The following is a 20,985-nucleotide window of genomic DNA, read 5'->3' on the forward strand; positions in this document are numbered from 1 at the left end:
TGATCGCAAGTGATCCAATCAACTTTCATGCTGGCCACTCGAAGAGTCGGACCTAACAGCCACCCCGAGATTGACTCCCCTCAAGAATTGCGTAGAGGCTGCTAACCTTGCCCACTCTTTTGACTGAGGAAATTACGCAAATAGATCAGATAGACACCAAGTGCCCATCCTTGTCTACCTCAGAAAATTGTGCAGTTTTCCCAGTCGGTCCTCTTGATAGTCGACCGACTGCTCATCCAAGAAATTGTGTAGTTTTCATGAGAAGGCCTTCTTCTCCCCAGCAGTTTGCTCATCTCAGAAATTGTGCAGAGATGATTAGCAGGCTGACCTCCCAGCCTCAGTGTATTTTCCCTCGCCAACAACTCCTAGCATCAGACTGCCAGTTCCCTCCAGGAATTGCACAATTTCTGCTGCTAAGCTCCCAGCAGCTAACTGCCTATTCCCCTTGGGAATTACATAGTTTATACTGCCAGTGACCCAACATCCAAATGCTAGTTCCCTTTGGGAATTGTGCAGTTTTGGCTACCAGGTTCCCAACCAGTTCCTCCAAAAAAATGTGCGATTCCTGCTTGTTGATCCTCCATGCAGCCCGACCTGTTTCTCCAGAAAATTGCTTAAGTTTTTCCTTCCAGCACTTGCTGCCCACCTGTTTGGAAAATACATAGATTCTGTCTGCATTTTGTTGAAAATGCAACAAGATGATGGAGCTTAGTGAAAAGAAGTCGCCTACACTAAGTGGGCCCGCAGGCTATTTTTTAGCGCAAAGTCTATTTTTAGACTATGTCTATTTTTAGACATATGGATCATGGTCTATGAGTTGCAGGATGCTATTTATGGATGATAGGTCTGTTGGTAAAAATAGATGGACCTCTATTTTTAGACATATGGGCGGAGTCTATTTTTAGATTGCCAGTCAAAAAATAGAACAATCGAATATTATTAGCTCTTAATAATATTTGGACTATAAACATTATCTTATCCCCTTGCAGCACTTCAGTTCGAGCTACGGATGTGGCACATGCAACTGCGAGAAGGAAATACACTTTTCCTATGGGTTAGTTGAGCTATTGCATGATGGACTTCAATTAGAACTCAAGTGATTGAGTTTGGTGGAGTTGATTGAGGAGTTGATGGAGTTGTGTTCAGTTTGACTTAATTGAACTAGTTGTATTTATTCTAACTGCCAAATACACTAGTGATGAGTGATGTGAATTAATTATTGATTAATTCACTAATTATTAACTCATAAATCAACTAAAGAATACATTAGTTAACTTAGTGCATGGACAGTTCAGTGGAGACAAGTGTTAGAGGTGGGTGAAAGGGTGAGACTACTATCAGTTGTGACTATAGTTGTGCATGAGATTTGCACAATCATTGATTGAGATTGCCAATGAGGATTGTGTAGTACAAGCCAAGGGAATTTGAAATTTGATCTGATCTATTCTCAACTTGGATTGCGCAGTAGAGGCAGGCAAACAGTGGAGGAGATTTCAACCCGTGACTTGTTCAGATCTGAGCTAGTTTGTGTGTAGCATGTGGAGATAGTACTGAGTACTTGTGAGGAGTATTGTACTATGTATTGTTACATGTTCTCTATGATTATAATATACAGATAGTTGGGGGTTTTCAGCTGTATGCTTTCCCATTACATACTGTGTTGATATGTGTGATTGATGTTTCAATGTGCGCATGTGATTGTTGTTTTAATTCTGCAAATTGATGATCAATGGTAGAGGAGGTTATGTATTATGCATGCATTTCACAAATAGTGTATAATCAAGATAATCTCTGTGAATAAGTGTTATATTATTCAAATTTCTACATGGTATCAGAGCGAAGTTGATCATCAGTTCTATTATTCAGAAAGTGATTACATTTTATTTCTTCAGGCAGAGTCTATAATTGGGCTAGGTAGCCTCTGGATTCATCCTTCTTTTGGAAGGTGAGATATCCGGTAAATTCCCATACAGTCAATCTTTGTACGAGAAATACTTTGTTCTCACGAATTTTAGATCAGAAGCGGTTGAGTTTTGAGCTGGTGGAATTCGAATTTGCAGTAGTGTTTTCTTGGTGTCGTAGTTGAAATGTCTTTCAACGGATTGCGATTGGAGTATGCCTTTGAAGGCAACTTGAATTATATTACATGGAAAGATAGGATGGAGGTGGTGTTAGATGACAATGGGTTGAAGGAGTTCATAGATGCTGAGGTCCCAAAGCCTACTGATGCTGCTCAAGTTGAGGCTTGGCAAAAGAAGACAATAAAGTGTCGAAGGATTCTGTTGGAGGGTGTGAAGGATCACATTGTATCTAGCCTAAATGGAAAGGCTTCTCCATACTTGATGTGGAAAGCATTGACAGATTTATTCCAAAGAAAGAGCGACCAAAGGAAGTTGGCGCTCAAGGATAAACTCAGAAACATTAAGTGTGAGAAAGGAGACAGTATGCCCAAGTATCTCACGAAGTTCACCCAATGCCGAGATGAGCTGGGAAGTGTGGGGGTGACTGCCAATGATGAGGACTTGGTGAGCTTGGCTCTCCTTGGTCTTCCGAAGAGTTGGCATTCCTATCAAGACTCTATCAATGGTCGGGAGAAATTGCTAGGATGGGAGAGACTTTGGTCGGATCTTGTGCAAGAGGTGATCAGGCGGAATACCAGGGACGGATCTTCATCAAAGGCATCTAATGAAGAAAATTGTGCTTTGGCTGCCAAAGAAAAGAAGGGGAAGAACAAGAAGGCTTCTCATTCCGGTGCGAAAGGAAAGAAGTAGGACACGTCCAAGGTGAAGTGCTTTCACTGTCAGCAGCACGGACATTATGCCACAAATTGTTCGCAGAAGAAGAAAAATAAGCAAGTTGTTGGATCTGCAGCAGGAGAGGCCTTAGCCTCGTAGTTTGAGTTGGATTTTTCATTGATCGCATGCTTGGTATCAAGTGTGATGGGATCGGTATGGTTCTTGGATAGTGGTGCGTCGTTTCACATGGCAGGAGATCGAGATTTGTTTTCTGATCTGGATGAGAAAGATCTTGGAGTGCACATCGAGATGGGCGATGATGGTAGATACAGTGCGACTGGTATCGGTACCATTTCCTTTGAGAGGGAGTCTGGTAAACCCTTCGTATTGAAGGAAGTGATGCATGTTCCAGGATTGAAGAAGAACCTTATCTCTGTGGCGATGTTAGAAGACAAGGGATATGATGTTATCTTCAGCGAGGGAAAGGCTTTCCTGCGCAGTAAGACAACTGGAGAAACCCGGTAGATAGGGGTTCGAGTCAAGAACCTTTATCAATTTCATGTAGATGGCTACGCAGCAATGGTATGCAAGGTAGAAGGATTGGTGAGCCGGGATGATGGCGAGCTGTGGCATCGGAGATTGGGCCACCTTCACCATGAAGCCTTGAAGATACTGTAGCAGATTTCTACTGGGCTTCCTAAAGGCACTCTTGCGCAATCAGATTAGTGCAAGGGGTGTACTTTAGGAAAATTTGTGAAAGCCACCTTTCACGAGAAGGATAGTCATGCCACGACGATCCTTGAGAGAATTCACAAAAACATGTGTGGACCTTTCTCAGTAGCTTCGACAGCAAAGCACAAGTACTATGTGATTTTTGTTGATGATTTCTCTCGAAAGTGTTGGATCTTCTTCATGCAGAAGAAGAGCGAGACATACTCAAAGTTCTATGAGTTAAAAGCACTGGTTGAGAAGGAATCGAGGAAGAAGGTGAAGGCTCTTAGGAGTGAAAATGGTGGTGAATTCATCTCTAGCGAGTTCAAGGACTTCTGCAGTGTAGAAGAGATTCGAAGAGAGCTCATAGCTCCCCATAACCCATAGCAGAACGGGGTTGCTGAGCGGAAGAACAGAACGATCGTGGGTGCTGCACGGGCAATGTTACATGATTAGGGCCTACCCCTTCACTTGTGGGCGAACGCATGCAATACTCCAGTATATGTGCAGAACCATTGTCCTCACAAGATACTTGGCATGAGTACACCCGAGGAGGCATATTCTGGTAAGAGGCCTGATATTTCCCATTTGAGGATTTTTGGTTCTCCTGTTTACATGTATGTGATGAAGGACACCAGGAAGAAGCTGGAGCTGACCGTAGAGGTTGGGATATTTCTGGGGTACACTAATACGCCCCACAACTATCGTGTGTATTTGCCAGACAGTCGCAAGACTGTTGTGCGACGGGATATCAAATTTCAGGAGGAGAAAGCCATGAAGTGTTTGCTTGAGAGGGAGCCACACTTGCATGCAGATGAGGAGCTATTAGTTCCTAAGGATGAGCTTCAGGATGTGGATCAGCCACAAGATGAAGTTCATGGAGTGGAAGAGACCACTCATGTAGTGCCAACCATCAGAGGGTGAAAGCACACTACAGAAGCTGAGCGACTGGCTCAAGATGCAAAGAAGTTTGTAGGACCACCTACAGCATAGCGCAGATAGAGACAGTCACCTGATCGGTACACTAGATACATGGCTCTTGTGAGCAAATGTGTCATGACTAAGCCATCCTCTTTTGAGGAAGCTGTGGAGGATCCCGCATGGGTAGATGCCATGGTGGAAGAGTATGATTCGATTGTTAGAAACAGTGCATGGGAGATTGTCCCAAGACCGAAGGGGAAATCAGTGGTGGGTTCGAGATGGATCTACAAAGTGAAGCAGGCAACTGATGGGAGTGTGGAGAATTAAAATGAAAGATTTGTTGCTCGAGGCTTCTCACAGATAGAGGGGATCGATTATGAGGAGACCTTTGCACTTGTCGCAAGGTATTCTTCCATATAGATGATTCTTGCTCTCTCAGTGCAGATGGGGTGGCACATCCATCAGATGGATGTGAAGACTGCATTCCTCAACGGAGTCATTGAGGAGGAGGTGTACATAGAGCAGCCCAAAGGTTTCGAGATTTTCAGTAGCGAGTCGCATGTGTGCAGGCTCAAGAGAGTGTTGTATGGGTTGAAACAAGCACCTCATGCTTGGTACACACAGATAGACAGTTATTTCACCGGACTTGGATTCTCCAAGAGTGAGGCAGATCCTAACCTATACCAAATTGTGGTGGAGGGTAAGTTGTTGATAATTGTACTTTATGTAGATGATTTGATTTTGATGGGAGATGAGCTATTGATACTTTCATGCAAGGAGGATCTTGCTAGAGAGTTTGAGATGAAGGACTTGGGCCTCCTTCATTATTTCCTGGGATTGGAAATTTGGCAGCACAATGATGGACTATTTGTTTCTCAGGGTAAGTATGCCTGGGAGATACTGGTGTTGTAGGGAAAAGTATCCGACTCGGATGACCCTAACCCACTCTAAGGGTGACAGTTCCTTAGCAACAACTGTAAAACAAACTAATGAAAGTTTACTTCTTTATGAAAGCAAAAGAGAATGGAGGAAGCACTAACCGTTGCCTTGCGCTTAATGTCGAATCCAAACTCTCCTCTTTGGCCGCTTGCTCCTAGCTCTTTGTTGTTCTGCTCACCCAGCTGCAATGAGATCCTGCACAATAACAAAGAAGGAAACTACAAGAGGCATGCAATCATAACTGGTTCATGGATTAGTGTAAACCAAACATGCAATCATCACAATATATAATTGAACAAAAGCATATAGAAGAACCTCAATAGCTTTTATTAATGAAGAAATAAAGGTTCTGAGAGGATTACAACCATTGCAGGCTCCAACCCAGCAACACCTCCCAGCAGAAAGAATTGCTCTTCTTCACCTCTCTCAAACAATCACCCAATAACTCAAGAATGAAACCAACAGCATATCATTACTTTGCACAAAATTCCAGCCTCCAGAGCTCATAGGAGAGAGCTCAATATATAGATGAATTGAGAAAGGATGAGTCAGCTTGCAACTGATGTGTAGCTGCCTTGTGTCCTCTCTCTCTTCAGTTAATCTTTAGTTGATCTTCAGTTCTTGAGTCCACTTGGTGAACCTTGCTTCCACTTGGAGAAACAAAGCCTCTGACTCATCACAAGGCGAAATACCTGATCCAAGTGTCATTTTTGGAAGATTCCAAAGCAATGACTCACTGTGCCACATGTCCAAACTCGCCCAACGCAGGTGGGCTTTGTTCTGCCTGCTTTGCAACGCAGGTACACCATGGAGCAGTTGTGTTTCAGCGCAGAAGCCTAATGGAGCACCTGCTTTGATTTCAGGATTGCTTGTTTTTGAGTGTTTTCAGGTGGAGAACTGATCTGAGAGCTGTTGGTTTGCTGACCTTGTTCCTCTAGGGGTAGGAACATCATGTTTAGGGAACTTTGGATCCCTTGGATTATTTACAATTCATGCTTGTTGCTGTAAGGCACAAAATTGTCTATAACAGATGCCCCCTAAAGTATGAGGTCGTTTATCGGGTGAAATGCTTTATTGAGAGGATCCGAAGTTCATTCAATCTGCTGAGAAGTGTCCTGTAATAAGATACAATACAATACATTATTTTTCATACATTTTTCATGATCTAGCTGAGGCGGGAATTCCCATGCTCAGCTTTATAAATACATTTTGGTACATAGAACAGACGATCGTCTGATGCTAGACTGATAATTCTCTGCCGAATTTATCATCCTTTGAAAAGGATGATCATCTTTTGCAATGATGTACATATCAAATGTCTTTATGTCCTGAATATATATCGCAGCCCGAATGGATGAAACTAGATCCGGGGTCTTCAGTCTCTTCCGATCTTCACTCGATGTACAAGTCGATCCATGTGAGAATTTCTTGAAGTCGAACATGGAAAGACATCGCTTGATTACCGGTCAATGATGTAAACCGTTAACAAGCGCGAGAGGAATCACCGATAAGGATGATGACCCTCAAGGTATGGCAGTACAATCTACATGGTGGGAATAAAGGACTTGGCGTCGACCACCATGCAAAATCTTCTGGTCGAAGGTCATTGATGTATACCTGTCGCCGGAAGTGAGAAACTTGCCATTGAGGCATGCAAGCTTCAAAGTACTGAGGGGGGGTGTTCCTAGATCAACTCCTTGGATAATGAGCTGATGTCGACAAGGAGCGATCCGTCAAAGGAGGGCCTTAATGAATCCCACATCAGTGACACGGAACGGAGCTAGTGATTATGATGAGGTGAAAACAAACTGTGATGTATGATTCAGGGTGGCGGTCATGAAGTGGATGAAGGATAATGTATGGCAGTGGGTGGAACACGGTTGACTCTTTACAGAACCACATCTCTTGAACATATAACGACATTGATGTGATGGATTGGTAGCATTACCCCAATTGTGGACGGTGTGGCGAGGACCATGGTTCTGCGACCGGTGAATGAAACAACCCAACCCGATGCGGTACGGAGGACAAAGTGTCATGTTCAAGAGCGACTTGCTACCATTAATACTGTGAGGTTCTCCCAATTTTTCCCCAGTCATTGCTGACCAGTACCTCTTTATTTTTGTCAAGCTTGAGGAGGATAACATATGCTTGTTCTATAACCTGCCCTTCGGGCAAGCCCATCGCTATGTTTTAACGAGCCTAGCGATAGGGAAACTCGTTCTCGTCTAAAGACAAGTTTGTCGCTATTTAATCATTTTAACGAGTCTAACGACAAGGAAAACTCGGTCCTTTTCATTTTTAGAGAGTCTGAAAAGGTACGAAAAGTTAACTCCAAAATTCCTTTTTCGTCATCTAATCCCTTAAGTCCGAAAAAGTTTAAAACAATACAGAAGGGATGAATTTTCGATTGCTTTAACGAGCCGAACAAACAAGTGCTCGATCTTTTTGTGCAATAATCCCTCAGGTCCAAAAAGATTAAAATCTAGAGGAGGGATAGCTTTCTGGTCGCTTTAACGAGCTGGAAGGCCAAAACTCGGCAAACTTTTCATATTTTACGAGTCAGTGAAAAGAGCTCAAAGAAGACTCGTCTTTTGAGGAACGAGTGATGAACAGGGATAGCAGCAGATTCCAGGTACAGGTTGGAATTCTCCAATCACGGCAGTGTCACAAGGATGGCTAAGTGAAATCACTCTTCGCAGCTGTTCCTCAAAATGGGTAAACAAACATATGGAGGTGAACGATTGGCCAAATGAACAGATGGAGGTGATGGCATATAAACACGACCAAGGGCTTTTAATATGGCTTTCAAAGGTTACATTTCTCGAGGTTGTTTACCGGTTCATTTTTCTGGATGAGCTTGAACTGCTAGGGAAAGATTGCTCACAATTTACGTTTATTTTTTAACGAGCATGAACTTCTGCACAAAAACTGCTCGATGATTGCTTTTATTTTTTAACGAGCATGAACATTGCTAAAACTGCTCGATCCTGATGCCCCCAGCATAAAAATGCAGACGAGGCATATATCCTCTAAACCTTAAGAGGACATTTCATTTTTTAATGAGGTTGACATCGTAAAAGAACTATCCTCATTTACTCCTTATTTCATTTTTTAAACGAGGTTGACTTGAAAAAGGAACTATCCTCGAAACTTTTAGATCCATTAAAAATAGAAGGCTTCATATCCCGTTGCATCCAACTCCGCGAGATTACTTGGCGGTGGTGGGGTAAAAGTGCCCATTAAAGAAGGGCCTTTTGGGAAAATTACTCCGATATATTGGATAGAATGATTGCTTCCATGGATCGATGGAATGCTTCTTGTGTTGGATGGCGGCTCAACTTCTCTCGAAGTTGTTGTCGAACTGCCTGGTCGACCTTTTCTTTCGCCATTCAACGGCTGCGGATTCCCACGGCTTTTGTTTAATGTTGAAATTAAAGCATCATCTTGGCGCTTAAAAGTTGACAACATCATGACTTGTGATGGGGAAGCATTTCCACTGTCAACCAAATTCTGACTTGGGTCAGGAAACGGATCAGTTAATACGGCTGGAGTGTACGGATTCTTTACGAATCTCTTAAACTCAGCTTTGTACGGACAATCTGCCGTCCGATGATCATCGTCACATATGTGACACGGAAACCGTTTCCTATTCCCAGGAGGGTTTGAAGAATTTTTCTTAGGGGATGACCCACCTTGTTTATTCTTCCTCCCTTTGTTTTGATTCTTCTTGCTTCCTGGTTGATTGGTTTCTTTGCCCCTATCTGTCGATACGGCATTTACTTCCGAAGCAAGAACTTCTTCATGCGCATTTTGATTCGAATCCTTACGGGCCTTCTTTTGATGGGTCCTTTTCGGATTCGTGTTTGCCGTGCCAATCACGCCATCGCCGGCATGAGAGTCACTGTTTGATTTAGGAGGAGGAGGGATTGAAAACTCTGGTCTAGGGGCGTCTGGTATTTTGTCATAGAGCGTGCCGGACTGAGTATATACTAAATCCAAGTATTGTGCACGAGCGATAACTTGCTCTTCTGTTACGACTCCTCCCTTTGCTACATCTTCCGTTATAGCCGGAAGTAATGACTTTATAAACCACTCAGCTAAAAGCTGATCAGGAACGTATGTTTTAACCATTCTTCGTCGACGTCGCCACTCATGTATATGATCTGATATATGAGTCGCGGTTTTCTGTTTGAAGTTAGTCAATATCTCTGTTCCCGTTTCGTACCTTATTGGTAATTGAAAGTGGGTCAAGAATGTTGTGGCAAGGGAGCCAAAATTGTCGAACAAAGCTCTAGGCAATTCTATATACCATTTTGCCGCCGGACCTGTCAATGTCCTCTGAAAGAGGCGAAGCCTTATCGAATCGTCATTCAAAGTGTTCGACGAACACCATAGATGAAATGTCATCACATGATTCGACGGGTCTTCACCCGGATTTCCATTGAATTTAGGAATGTCGGACGGGAGTTTGTGTGGAATCACTGGCCACCAAGGGGCGTAAGCAATTGGATCGTTTGTTAACCGATGTAAATCAGGCAACTCTAAAGTCGCCACGAATGGTAACTGCTGGTTCAAGTTAGGTGAAGCGTAACCAGGATACGATGGAATCGCCTGAACAGTCGGTCTTTGCATACCAGCATAATGGAGTTGATGTTGGTATGATGAATACGGTTGATGGACTTGGCCACTATAAAGTGGTTGATTTTGACCATTTTGAATATATGGTTGTCCAGTATTCGCAAATATTTGTTGTTCAGAACCTTGGTACACTTGTTGGAATTGCGGATGTTGGTATTGCATTATCCACGGTTGCGACACCATGGGTTGTTGCGCTACACTAACCATTGGACCAAGATGTGGGGTAGTCGTACCCAACTGTACTTGTGTTGTCCCACCAGTAGGTGATTGTGGTTGGGTCGCAGGGTCAAGTGGCTGTTGCATGAGAACCTGAGCAATCTGAGGTTGACACACAACAGGCATTGTTTGAACTTGCGACACGGTCACAATAGCCGGTGTAGTTGGGATGTTTGTCACAGGTACACACTGTTGCATAGAATATACAACTCTCGGTGGCTGGGATAGCACAGGTACCCAACTACTCGTTGCAATTCCGCCATAACTTGAATAAGGTTGAGAGCTCCCGTATGGGTACTGCCCCCCATACGGTAGCAACCCAGAACTCAAGGCAACTGCCTGCCTTGGAGGACTGGATGGCCTAATTAGATTCCCAAAAGGGTCAATTTGATGAGCCTCACCATGAGAGTTACCAGACATTACTCCAGAACAAACAGGAACAGACCATACTGTCGAGATAGTCTCTTGATGGACTCCTTCTAGCGACTGCGAGCTAGTTGGGACAGATGGTATGCCGGCGAACATTGTTGGATTTGCAGCAGGTAATTCTGTCGTCGCCGTGTCATTCGACACAGTCCTAGATGTCGACGGTTGTTCAGTCATTTTTAGTCTATCCAATTGATCACCTAGTGATTCTACAGGAACTTCCACTGGTGATGGACAAACTTCTGTTGTAGCAGGAAATAGAGTGACCCCTACTCCAAATTGAATTGGAGTGGATACTTGCGGTTCCTCTATAATTTCCTCTATTGCAATCAGACCAAGTGGAAGAGGAAGACCGTCAGGTCCGTAAAAGATTTCCGGTGCCGAAGAAGGGGTTGTATCGACCGCGACGGATGTTTGAGGAACAAAACTCTCTGGACCGGTTACAGATGGAACTGGTTCAGTCATACGAGTATTTGCCCCCAGACTAGGATCAGTATTACTGTCCCTCTGTGGCGATTGAACTTCTTCTATTGAGGCAGGGTTTCCAGAAATGTTTGGAGTGACCAGAATCTCAGATGTTGTTGGAACGCTTGTTCTAACTTTTAAAGGAGATTTTGAACTGGTTTGACGAGCTCGCTTTGTCCGGATTGTTTTCGATTCCGGAGACAAAGACGGTTGACTCGCAAGCCTCCGAGAACGACGGATATTCAATTGACTTTATTCCACGATTGCGGATTACTCGATCAACTAAAATATAAAGGGGAAAATTTGTGTTTCCGATTTGAATGAATTTTATTAGACGCTTTTAAACATAACTTTGCTTTTTCATGTTTTAAGAGTCGAGAAAAAGCTAAAGATGACTCTAGTCGCCTTCGATGTATTAACGATCCCGAAGTGACAAATGCTCGGTTGGACCTTTTCAGTTATAGAGTTTGAAAAGGGCCAAAAGAAACTGCTCTGGAGATCTAGGCAGAGGGTGTGCCAAACCTTTCGCGAAACCACAGAATACGTTTTACGGTACGGGTGGTCGATCTTCGTGAATGCTGTGTTCACTGCATCGCGATCAGTAGGGCGGCCGACACGGCTTCCTATGGATAAAGGATAATTGCCTATAGGGGTCTCCCAATATATACTCGACGGTACGTGGGAGCACAAGTCCGTATTAGTGCCACCGACTCTCAGGAGGAATCACCCACCTTCGTAGAGATCGACAGTCACTATGTTTAACGACGTCGGAACACGTCTCTACCTAGACCTCTAGATGTTTGTGTTATGTTTCAAATGCGTTGTTAGGTTCATTCAGTATATTTTAAGTTGATCTTTTTTAAAGTTTGCCTTTCAAGGTTCACCACGAGATGTATATGACAAATTCCTAAATGCAGCCTAAGATGAGAAGCAAGCTTTTTCAAATCTTTTTGACTGATGAAAATCTTAACTACTGAGAGAGAAAGAAGGCAAATTCTTTTCACACAGTTCATACAGCACAAACTAATGCACTTTCTCCTAAATCATCATGCAAACTTTCTTCAAATGCAAAATGCACAATGCATGTATTTTCTTTTCCCTTTCTTAATGTGGATGGATACAAAAAGAAAGTGGTTATATAACTTTGATTTCGATTTAAAGCGAAAGTAAACAAGCTTGTCCAAAATCAAAAGACACCTTAAGATTCACTTGCTTAATTACTGGAAATACATGAAATCAAACCATACTAACGAAAGTAAAATGACTAATCAGCTATGGACAGCAAACAAGCTAACTCTTTAGACCAGCAAAACGCCTAACACAGGTTCAGATCTAAGAGGCCAAAAGCATGACTAGTTTACTTTTCGTTATGGGAAATTGTAAATGAGTAAGAAATACAAAGAACAAGTACAATTTTGTTATATAACAGAGGCAGAATGATGGCAAGTAATATTGGTTTCAAAACAGGCACAAGACTGACACCTAGCAGCAAAACTAAGTGAAAACAGGCAAGAGAAAGGAGGAAACCCCAAATGCACTAAGCAAATTTGGGTCAACGCAGGCTCTGCACAGTCAAACTGGCTCTCAGCGCAGGTAGCTAGTTCGCGACCTGCGTTGCAAAGCAGGTAGCCTGTGTACTACCTGCTTTGGAAAACGAGAATTGCGTTTTCACAGTTTCCGGGTCATAATTTTCTCAAAAATGCACGGTTTTTGCTCAAATCAGAAGCATTCAGTCAAGCATACTCAAAGGGATGATTTAGAAGGTACAAAGCTATCACTAAGAGCTTACAAGGATCTTTGTAGATCAGCTCTTCAAATCATGAATCTGCTCAGAAAATGAGCAAGAGTAGCTGCCCCCTACTTCGCTTTTGATATAGTCAAAAGCTTTTCGATTTGGTACTCTTTTGTTCAGGAAATGAATAGCAAAAATACTACAAACACAATCAAACGGATACGATCCCCAGCGGAGTCGCCAGTTTGTTGTAGGGAAAAGTATCCGACTCGGATGACCCTAACCCACTCTAAGGGTGACAGTTCCTTAGCAACAACTGTAAAACAAACTAATGAAAGTTTACTTCTTTATGAAAGCAAAAGAGAATGGAGGAAGCACTAACCGTTGCCTTGCGCTTAATGTCGAATCCAAACTCTCCTCTTTGGCCGCTTGCTCCTAGCTCTTTGTTGTTCTGCTCACCCAGCTGCAATGAGATCCTGCACAATAACAAAGAAGGAAACTACAAGAGGCATGCAATCATAACTGGTTCATGGATTAGTGTAAACCAAACATGCAATCATCACAATATATAATTGAACAAAAGCATATAGAAGAACCTCAATAGCTTTTATTAATGAAGAAATAAAGGTTCTGAGAGGATTACAACCATTGCAGGCTCCAACCCAGCAACACCTCCCAGCAGAAAGAATTGCTCTTCTTCACCTCTCTCAAACAATCACCCAATAACTCAAGAATGAAACCAACAGCATATCATTACTTTGCACAAAATTCCAGCCTCCAGAGCTCATAGGAGAGAGCTCAATATATAGATGAATTGAGAAAGGATGAGTCAGCTTGCAACTGATGTGTAGCTGCCTTGTGTCCTCTCTCTCTTCAGTTAATCTTTAGTTGATCTTCAGTTCTTGAGTCCACTTGGTGAACCTTGCTTCCACTTGGAGAAACAAAGCCTCTGACTCATCACAAGGCGAAATACCTGATCCAAGTGTCATTTTTGGAAGATTCCAAAGCAATGACTCACTGTGCCACATGTCCAAACTCGCCCAACGCAGGTGGGCTTTGTTCTGCCTGCTTTGCAACGCAGGTACACCATGGAGCAGTTGTGTTTCAGCGCAGAAGCCTAATGGAGCACCTGCTTTGATTTCAGGATTGCTTGTTTTTGAGTGTTTTCAGATGGAGAACTGATCTGAGAGCTGTTGGTTTGCTGACCTTGTTCCTCTAGGGGTAGGAACATCATGTTTAGGGAACTTTGGATCCCTTGGATTATTGACAATTCATGCTTGTTGCTGTAAGGCACAAAATTGTCTATAACAACTGGAGAAGTTCAACATGCATGGCTACAAGCCTGTTGATACTCCTCTTCCTGGAGGTTGGAGGAAGGAGGATGCTACTTCAGCGAAGGTAGTGGATGCCACTTTTTTTCGACAGTTGGTGGGGTCGCTTATGTATCTGGTCAATACACGACCCGATATATGCTATGCTGTTAACCAGCTTTCAAAAGCTATGGTTAAGCCAACCAAGCTCTTCTGGAAGGCAGGCAAGCATGTATTGCGTTATCTCAGAGGCACATCGGGATATGGATTGTGGTACAGACAGGAGGATGACGTGAAGCTATGTGGCTTCACGGATGCAGATTGGGCAGGGAGCCCAACGGACAGAAAGAGCACATCTGGAGGGATCTTCAGTGTCGGGTTGACAATAGTTTCTTGGTACAGCAGGAAGCAGAGATCCCTGGCACTCAGTTCAACAGAGGTTGAGTATATGACAACAAGTTTGGCTGCATGCGAGGCTATATGGATGAGGAAGATCCTGGTCGGGTTGTTCGAGTCACACTTGGAGCCTAATGTGATTTATTGTGATAACCAGAGTTGCATTAAAATCTTGGCTAATCTAGTATTTCATGATAGATCCAAGCACATCGACATCAGGTACCATCATATAAAAGATTGTGTGCAGCAGAGAATCATGTTACTTTCATACATTCCCACGGAGGATCAGGATGCTGATATCTTGACGAAGGCGCTAACTAGGAGCAAATTCGAATACCACAGAGTCAAGATAGGGGTTGCAGATAATCCATATCTTGTTGAGAGGTAGTGTTGAAATGCAGCAAGATGATGAAGCTTAGTGAAAAGAAGTCACCTTCACTAAGTGGGTCCGCAGGCTATTTTTGGCGCAAAGTCTATTTTTAGACTATGTCTATTTTTAGACATATGGATCATGGTCTATGAGTTGCAGGATGCTATTTATGGATGATTGGTCATGTTGGTAAAAATAGATGGACCTCTATTTTTAGACATATGGGCAGAGTCTATTTTTATACTACCAGTCAAAAAATAGAAAAGTCGAATATTATTAGCTCTTAATAATATTTGGACTATAAACATTAACTTATCCTCTTGCAGCACTTCAGTTCGAGCTACGGATGTGGCACATGCAACTGCCAGAAGGAAATACGCTTTTACTATGGGTTAGTTGAGCTATTGCATGATGGACTTCAGTTAGAACTCAAGTGATTGAGTTTGGTGGAGTTGATTGAGGAGTTGATGGAGTTGTGTTCAGTTTGACTTAGTTGAACTAGTTGTATTTAGTCTAACTACCAAATACACTACTGATGAGTGATGTGAATTAATTATTAATTAGTTCACTAATTATTAACTCATAAATAAACTAAAGAATACATCAGTTAACTCAGTGCATGGACAGTTCAATGGAGACAAGTGTTAGAGGTGGGTGAAAGGGTGAGACTACTATCAGTTATGACTATAGCTGTGCATAAGATTTGCACAATCATTGATTGAGATTTCCAATGAGGATTGTGCAGTACAAGCCAAGGGAATTCGAACTTGGATCTGATCTATTCTCAACTTGGATTGCGCAGTAGAGGCAGGCAAACAGTGGAGGAGATTTCAACCCGTGACTTGTTCAGATCTGAGCTAGTTTGTGTGTAGCATGTGGAGATAGTACTGAGTACTTGTGAGGAGTATTGTACTATGTATTGTTACATGTTCTCTATCATTATAATATATAGATAGTTGGGGGTTTTCAGCTGTATGCTTTCCCATTACATACTGTGTTGATATGTGTGATTGATGTTTCAATGTGCGCATGCGATTGTTGTTTTAATTCCACAAATTGATGATCAATTGTAAAGGAGGTTATGTATTATGCATGCATTCCGCAAATAGTGTATAATCAGGATAATCTTTGTGAATAAGTGTTATATTATTCAAATTTCTACACATTTCCTTCCTGTAGCCCAGACTGTCCCTCCCAAAATTTGTGCAGTTTTTCCTTCCAGCTGAGCCAGACCTCGTGGACAGTCACTATCAAATCAGATTGCCCATCTTCATCACACAGTGACTCTTGCGCAATTTTCATCAGCAGTGTTGAGAGCCATCATCCCACCTCGTAACCTTGCTACCTCTCTCGGTCACCTGCATCCGAAATGACCATGTGTCATGGTAGACTAGGAAGTTTTCGGATTTGATGTCGTCTCGTCATGAGTGACTGCAGGTACAGGTACACCAACAAAGATGGTGTGACGACGAATGGGATGAATGAAGGGAGCACGTGTAGAAGGGCATGTTCACCAACGGACAAACGAACAATGCATGTGAAGAGATGTGATCGTGAATGGATGATCATGAAAATATGTGTTCGCGGACGGATGGACGAGTAAACATCCAAGATGTGCTCACAGACGGATGAACGGACAAACATACACCTTTTGTGAATGGATGAGCCTATCAAGACTTCCAATATACAAGAAAGGAGCAACGTCCCAAAGCAACATCAAGCGAACCAACGACCATCGAAGACTCCATGCACTTTTATGTGGAGGTGAAGCTGTGATACACCATGAAGACATACATCACCTAGTAGCACTGCAGCTCGACAGGCACTCTAGCAGCAGCACGAATGTACCATCACTCTCATGTTAAGTCATGTCATGAGTCATGTTGTCTACATATCCATTGTGGGCCATGTTGTAAAATCAATGTAATGTAACGTGGAATTCCAAGAAACCCACTTGTTGTACAAAGAGTCATGTAAAGTTGAAAAGTCATGGAAGTCAAATAGTCACGAGGGTAGTTGAACAGCGTAAGTTTCACCCTTGGCTGTAAATACCCCCTCTTTTTTAAACGCAAAGGAATTTTCACCTCAGCTCCTCCCACATAGCCAAGAGAGTCTGTAACCTTTCCTTTGAGGAGTAATGATCTGAATTTGAAACTACTTGAAATTTGTTTGCAAGGTATTCAATTCAGAATTAAACATGTTTAAAAGATTTCCATGTCTTGCAGAAAGAAAACACATGAAATTTTCAGCTGTTCATGACCCATTTAAGCATAGCAGAGTTATTTCGTTTTACTGTTTAATACATTAAAACGAATTTTTTTTGCAAAATAAATCAACCACAAATGCAAAAGAAGTTGATAAAGTAGTTCACCCCCTCCAGGGCTACGTGTGCTGGGTCCAAAGCTCCCAACCGGGCTTGTCCTTGTTTTTATTAAATGCTCAAATTGAAAATACAGCTAAATAGAAGCATATACAGGAGAAATAGATGGTAAAAATGGATTCAGAACACTTGAATCCTTCAGGATTGACTATTTTATCACCTCCAATGGATACCTGCAACCCTATACAGTCTTCACAAAACTGGGCCCTAGTGGCTCCTAGAACTTTCACGGCTCCAAAACCTCTGCAAATGACCTCATATGGATGTAAGACCTGCACCAATGGCTTCAGAAGGTTGAAAATACCCAAAAAAAAAAAAAAAAAAATCGTCCAAAACCGACTTTCCTAGCCAAAGTTATGGCCATTTAAAGTTTCTCCAGTTTTTCCCTAGAAAAACTCCAGCTAACTTTAGCTAACTCCAGATAGCTCCGCCAATTATGGCGGGTCCGCCAAATTTGGCACTCCTTCCAAAATTCCGCCAGCTTAACTGCAGTTACATTTAATGTTTGGTGGTTTCCTCGGATTTCGTGCCCAGCAAAATATTCCTTTTTTAATTTTTTTTGAAAAATTACAATTTCTAATGTTATGGACAAATTCTTCTTTTTGCCATAACTTCCTCATACGGCGACCGTTTTTCAAACCGTTTGCGGCGCTGGAATTGGGAAGACAAGCACTTTTCAGTCATTCAACTTTGAACCAGTTCTAAGCACTTTAAATTTTGAGCATTTTACGACACTTAGGACATGAGCACCTGATCACGCCTCCCCATTGGGAAGCTTTTGGACCCCAAAAGCCTTCAACTACCTGTTAAAGAGGTGAGGGTACAGCTCCCTCTCTCTGTCCACCTCCATCCACTTTTCCTTGTTCGGTTTGTTGCCTTTGAAACCAACTCGAACATAATCTACACTGCCCCTCCTTTACGTGTGTGTCCTTCTGTCAAGGATTGTATCTTCTTTCAGCTCATCTAAGAATTCTGGCGAGAAATCTTCTATAGATGGTAGCTGAACATCATTTTCATGATCAGCAATCAAAGGAGGTTCATACAAACGTAAGTTCTCCACATTGACAACAGAATACATTTGCATGTAGGAAGGCAAATCTAATTGAAAAGCATTATTTCCAACCTTCTTGAGGATTTTGAATGGACCATAACGAATAGGCTTCAACTTTTTACCTTCTCCTTGCATCCTTTCCTTACTAATGTACAGCCATACCTCATCTCCTTCTTGAAACTTGTGATCGACTCTATGCTTGGCGTGTCTTTACTTGTACTTGCCTTGACTCTTCTCAAGCTGTTCTTGAATTTGCTGAATTCTTTCAATGAATGAATGAGCTTTGTCAATGTCACTATGTCCTTCAATGGAAACATCTTTCTCAAGAATGAAATCAAGAGGTGATTTTGGCAAGTAACCAAAACAAGCTTCAAACGGTGAGGTGTTTGTGGAAGAGTGCTTGGCACGATTGTAAGCATGTTGTATGTAGTGCAAATGTTCATCCCAAAGCTTGGGATGCTTGCTGCAATAACCTCTCAAGAGGTGCACAATGGTTCTGTTCACAACTTCGGTTTGTCCATCTGTTTGCGGATGGAAAGCAGTACTTTTCTTCAACTTTGTGTCCATCATCTCCCATAGGTTGGACCAAAAATTCCCCACAAATATGGAATCCCTGTCACTAATAATGGAAGTAGGCAAACCAAAGTGAATCCATACATGATGAAAAAATAATTCAGCAGTTTGTTCAGCAGTTATAGTTTTCTTACAAGGCATAAGTATACAGATTTTGCTGAAACGATCAACTACTACATATAAATAATCATGTTGCTTTCGAGATTTTGGCAAACCTCCTACAAAATCCATAGAGATGCTCTCCCATGGTCAAGAAAGTACCGGCAAAGGAGTATACAACCCAAGCTTCTTATTGCTAGGCTTGCTTGTAGCACATAATGAACAACCTCTTATGAACCTTAAAACAGAATCTACCATGCGAGGCCAATAGCAATACCTCTGTAGATGTGCAACTATTTTTCTCACACCAAAATGGGCAGCAATAAGAGAAGAATGAGCTTCTCTTATGACATTTATCCTCTCCCCCTGTGGTATACACAACTTGCCCAAATGAAACAGCAAATTGTTATGCATGTGATAGTCATTTTCCTCTACATGATTCCCTTTACTCAAGTTAGCATACACATCTTTAAAGTCATCATTAGATGCATATTGTTCTATGTAACTATCATGTACAATGGAAGCATTCTTAAGTAAAGTAACAGCACCAATAATAGGCCTTGACAGCATATCAACAACCTTATTCAAAGTACCTTTCTCATACCTTATTACCAAATGGAACTGTTGCAAGAAGCCCATCCATCTGAAGTGTCGTGACTGTTGTAACTTGCTTTGTGATTGCAAGTACTGTAAGGGTTGATGGTCGGTATGTATAACAGTTTCTTTGCCCATCAAGTAGTGTTTCCACTTTTTGACGCTTTGTACCAACACATACAACTCCTTATCATATGTAGGATAATTTACAACAGCACCATTAAAAGTTTCAAAATGAAAAGCAATAGGCTTACCATGTTGTAGAAGAACTGCACCCATAGCATAATCACTAGCATCAGTTTGTATCTCAAATGGCCGTCTCAAATCCGGTAATGCAAGGACTGGAGTTGAACTAATCTTCTCTTTCAAAGATTCGAAAGCTTTTTGTTGCTTGCCTCCCCATTGGAAAGCATGCTTCACACTTGTCACTGCATGCATAGGAGCTGCTATAGAAGAGAAGTTAGAGATAAACTTCCTCCAATATTGAGCTGCACCCAAAAAACTTCTTACCTATGTTATGGATTTGGGAGTAGGCCACTTCACAATAGCCTCAATCTTAGCAGGATCAATTCTCAAAGCACCTCCTCCTACTATATGTCCCAAATAAACCAAAGAAGTCTTTCCAAATTCACACTTTGACATTTTAAGAAATAACTGATTCTTCTTCAAAACATCAAGTACTTTTCTAACATGCATGACATGATCTTCTCTAGACTTGCTGAAAATTAAGATGTCATCTAAGTAGACAATAACGAAATCATCAAGAAAAGGACGCAAGACATCATCCATTACCCGCATGAAAGTTGCAGGTGCATTGCGCAAACCAAACGGAATCGCAAGCCACTCAAAGAGTCCTTGTTTGGTTTTAAAGGCTGTCTTCCAAATGTCACTTTCTTCAATTCTTACTTGATGATATCCACTGCGCAAGTCTAGCTTAGTGAAATATTGAGCATCTTTCAGCTGGTCTAGCAAATCATCTATCCTTGGGAGTGGGTAACGATTCTTTACCGTTATCTTGTTCAAGGCCCTGAAATCAACACACATACACCAAGTGCCATCTTTCTTTGGAATCAATACAATCGGTGACCCACATGGCGAAGTACTTGGCCTTATGAAACCCTTGTCCAACAAGTCCTTGATTTGCTTCTTTATTTCAGCATTCTCCATAATATACATGCGGTACATGTCTATGTTTGGAAGAGGACAATCTGGATGCAAATGGATTTCATGCTGAATCTCCCTCTTAGGAGGCAAACCTGTTGGCTCCTGAAACATCTCATGATATGCATCAACTACATCATACAGATCTGATTTAAGTTTTGGATCACAATTGTCAAATGACTCATGATTCACATCAACCTTGGGCTTAATCATAAGAAGAACAAAATTTTTACTTGAATTGAGCAGCCTTTTTACCTGTCCTGCA

The sequence above is a fragment of the Pinus tabuliformis genome, chromosome 8 (genome assembly GCF_031772625.1).
Source record: "Pinus tabuliformis cultivar Carrire ecotype Pingquan chromosome 8, CPIR1, whole genome shotgun sequence".
Lineage (NCBI taxonomy): Eukaryota > Viridiplantae > Streptophyta > Pinopsida > Pinales > Pinaceae > Pinus > Pinus tabuliformis.